The sequence below is a fragment of the Otolemur garnettii genome, unplaced genomic scaffold (assembly GCF_000181295.1).
Source record: "Otolemur garnettii isolate 467f Iridium unplaced genomic scaffold, OtoGar3 scaffold00002, whole genome shotgun sequence".
Classification (NCBI taxonomy): Eukaryota; Metazoa; Chordata; class Mammalia; order Primates; family Galagidae; genus Otolemur; species Otolemur garnettii.
The window spans coordinates 50,021,319-50,025,914 of NW_003852397.1; positions in this window are offsets into that span (position 1 = coordinate 50,021,319).

The window sequence follows — 4,596 nt, forward strand, 5'->3', positions numbered from 1 at the left end:
GTTTATCCCTATGTAGTAGGCTTCAGTTCTCTGCCATCTGAGGACTTATGCAAATAATCAAATCAAATCACACCCTCTCACCTCTCACAAGAACCAGGGGTCACACCACCCTCTTATTGCTACTGCCCATTTTGCCCTCCTGTTCATTCTTTTTTCTCCAATGCAACTCCCGTGTGGCCCTATACGGCATGTGGTATTCTCCGCTCCTAGGCTGGGAAGCCCTTGCTCACTGATGGGATGAAGATGAGGCAATCAAAAATAATCAAGTTCCACTCCTAAATCCACATGCTTTGTTATATATGGTACTACACTGCTGCCCACAGCTTCCCACAGCTGAAAGTCATGCTGCCTCTACCATCCCTAAAACATAGATTACAGAAGAGACCAGACATGAAGCTTGAGACAACTAAGGAATAACACACCTGTGTGTGTTGACCTTCCCCTCACCCAGGCTCTCAATAAAATATCCAGGAATGTTCTAGGATTGTTACCAGTTACTTACTTCCAACAAGAGGGTGGGTTTACAGCCAGGATCTGCACAACAATTTGGAAGAACTAGAAAATGTCAAAGCAGACATTCTTGAAGGATTATGATGAGGCTGTTTCCTTAACAGTGGGCCCTTTCACGGGACTTAAAATCCAGGGCACCTTGCTTCTCCCACTGAGGGTGGTGCTGAGTCCCTTCCTCAGCACATGACCATATACAGGTGCATCTGTTACCTTTGACAACAGGTGTGTCAATTTTTTTTTATCATCATCCTTGTGACCGTTACATGGCCAGAAACCCCAGCCACATGTTTTATTTTTTAATAACTAGATTAATAATTGGGAGCTAATAGATACCCTTCTATCTCAGTGGTTCTCAACCCTCCTAATTGCTGCGTTGTTACAAATGGAAAAAAAAAAAAAGGGGGGTTGCGATCCACAGGTTGAGAACTGCTGTTCTATCTGGTTTATTTAAGTAGATCACAACCAGTGCCATCAGCATAGCTACTCCAACCCTTAAAACGCTCCCAGAGTGTTGTTATTTACATACTGTTGGATAAGGTCTTCCTGTTCTACAAGATTGAAAAACGCTTAGCTCAGTTACCCATCAAGTTCTGCAAATAGTACAAACTCTACCCAAAGGTTCTAAAAATTTTTGGAACATCTGAGTTCTCAGAATCACCTGTAGTTTCTAATTCATGACTCTGCTTTCTGGCTTTCCAGAGTCTGTTCCTTTCTCTCTACCCTGGTGTTCACCCCAGTGTGAAAAATTCATTTTGGAGTACTTCTATTTCCATCCAAAATTCTATTCACTTATGGCTTTTACCTATGAAGCAACTGTTCATCAAAGGTTTTTAAAAAGGGATGCATTTTTGTTTGGGGGCTTGGGGGTTGTTTTGGGAGACAGAGTCTCAGTCACTTTGGGTAGGATGCCTAGGCATCATAGCTCACAGCAACTTCAAACTCCTGGGCTCAAGTGATTATTTCTACCTCAGCCTCCCAAGTAGCTGGGACTATTGGCACCTGCCACAATGCTTGGCTAGTTTTCTGTTTTTAGTAGAGATAGGGTCTCACTCTAGCTCAGGTTGGTCTCAAACTCCTGAGCTTAAGCAATCCACCCACCTGGGCCTCCCAGAGTGCTGGGATTACAGGCATGAGCTACTGTACCCAGCAAAAGTGGTGAGTTTTGTAGCATCAATGCAAACAAATCAAAACTGCGCGTTAGACTGCCCTATTCTTAACAGCCCTTTTTGGCACTCTGCCATTTCCTTGGCCATCTTCTTTTGTTCTTCACTCCTTGCCCATGTCATCTCTTCTTTGCTCTGTTTGACCCCTAAATGCTTCCCTGTTTTTTAGGTCCCTGCCTCCCCCACCTTCCCATCATCACTACAAACACACAACTCAAAAACATTCCATGGTGCTGATATCTGTGTCTGTAAATGAGAAACAGAGCGCATATAGACCCCACCTGGGAGTCTCATTATTTATATTCAAAAAATGTTTACTTTAATTAGGACATTCCACAGTTTATTTGTTTCAAAAGATGACTGGACTATCCCTAGATATTTCATAGACCAACCTAAGGACAGTAGTCCAAGCAGGTCTCTCAGTTGTAGGCGAGGTTGGTTCTCTGCCTAAAATCTAACCAAAGACTCGTATGGCCTATATCAGTAAGATCTTTTGTGTGTTAATTCATTTGCATTGCTATAAAGCAGTGGTTCTCAACCTTCCTAATGCCGCGACCCTTTCGCAACTCTTTAATACAGTTCCTCATGTTGTGGTGACCCCCAACCATAAAATTATTTTCCTTGCTACTTCATAACTATAATTCTGCTACTGTTATGAATCGTGATGTAAATATCTGATATGCAGGATGTATTTTCATTGTTACAAAGGGGTTGTGACCCACAGGTTAAGAACCGCTGCTATAAAGGAACTAGCTGAGGCTGAGTGATTTATAAAGAAAAGAGGTTTATTTGGCTGACATTTTGGTAGACTGTACAAGAAGCATCCTGTCAGCATTTGGTTCTGGTGAGGGCTTCAGGGAGCTTTGAATTCATGTAGAAGGCAAAGGGGGAGCAGGTGTGTCACATGTGAGAGCAGGAACAAGGTGGGGAGGAAGCTCTTTTAAACAGCCAGCTCTCATGTGAACTAATAAAGCAAAAACTCAGTCATGGGGAGCGCACCAAGCCACTCATGACGGATCCACCCCTATGACTCAGACACCTCCCATCAGGTCCCATATTCAACTCTGGGGATCCAATTTCAACAGATTTGTGAGGATTAAATATCCAAACTGTATCACCTTGGTATAATCATCAGAGATTTTGGCTAGGTGCGGTGGCTCATGCTTGTAATTGTAGCACTCTCTGGGAGGCCCAGGTGGGTGGATTGCCTGAGCTCAAGAGTTTGAGACCAGCCTGAACTAGAGTGAGTCCCCGTCTCTAAAAAATAGCCAGGGATTGTGGCAGGTGCCTGGAGTCCCAGTTACTAGGGAAGCTGAGGCAAGAGGATTGCTTGAGCCCAAGAGTTTGAGGTTGCTGTGAGCTATGACGCTACAGCACTCTACCTAGGCATAGAGTAAAACTCTGTCTCAAAAAACAAAATCACACACAAAAAAAAGAAACAAAATCACAAAATTTTTAAATTTAATTAGCCCCTACTAATCTTATTTATATCTTCTTAGGTACAGATTTCTCCTGGGCACATACATCATACAGAAGGCTAAATATTAAATCATAGTCTTTTTATTAGTGAAGTAATGAACAGTGATTGTCCTGAATAAACTTAATATGTTGCTTTGGTACTAAAAAGAGTCTGCTCCATGATGTTGTATGTGTACTAAGAAAATAACTTTTTTTTTTTTTTGAGGCAGAGTCTTGCTATGTTGCCCTCAGTTGAGTGCTGTGGCATCACAGCTCACAGCAACCTCAAACTCTTGGGCTTAAGTGATTCTCTTGCCTCAGCCTCCCAAGTAACTGGGACTACAGGTGCCCACCACAACACCCAGCTAGTTTTTGGTTGTAGTTGTCATTGCTGTTTAGCAGGCCAGGGCCGGGCTCCAACCCACCAGCTTTGTTGTATGTGGCTGGTGCCCTACTCACTGAGCTATGGGCACTGAGCCAAGAAAATATCTTTTATTGATCATTTGTGATCACCAAGCACTTTATGTAAGTTTTATCTCTAATCCTTATGACAACCCTCTAAGTCAGGTTGCAGGTAAGAAAATGAAACTTTTTTCTAGATAGGTGGTATGACTTGTCCAAGGTCACGGAGTTAGTATGGCAAAGGTGGGATTTGAACCCAACCGTACATGATTCCAAAGGCTCTACTCTGGCCTTTGCTGTCTCTCGGCACCCTCCTTGCGAGCATATCTTCCCATTAAGTTAGGATTAAATTACAGGAAGGCAAAAACTGATATTAATATTTTATGTAGAAGTGTGAGAAAGAAACCATAAGTAACCTCCTTGCTGCCTTGTGACTATCCAACTTAGGTCAGTGTATTGTGATTATATTAATATGTTTATGGGTCTGTCCCTTTTCCTGGAGAGTAAGTTTCTAGGGGGTATGAACAGGGTCTTTTCGTCTCTGTTTTGCCAGAGTCTACTGAAGCTTCTATCCAGGTACCTGGCGCAGATGGGGTACTTTATAAATGTTTGATGAATGAATGAGCATTTCATTGGTATCATGGACAGTCTTTCTCCCACAGTCCATCTGCTTGAACACCTATTTCTCTTTCTTGACTTAGTATAGGCATCATCTTCTCTGGAAAGTCTTCTTTGACTACGCCCATTCGCTGCCTCCACTGTTCGTTAGTTAACTGAACAGTTAGTTTATCTTAGTAATTGGGACTCTTTACCGGAGCCACAGACCAAGTTCTCCTGCTAGTCTGAATGTCCTCGAGGGAAGAGACCACATGTTTTCTGTGTTTTTATATCTGGTGCCTTGATAACTGCTTGGATCATAGTGGGTCTTCAATCCATGCTTGCTGAATAAATCATACACCCAGTCTGTTGGATTAATTCATCAAAGGAGCCTAATGAGTGAGGAAAGGTCATAGCAATGCTCCCAGTAAAATAAGGAAATTGCATCACAGGGGGCTCAGCATCT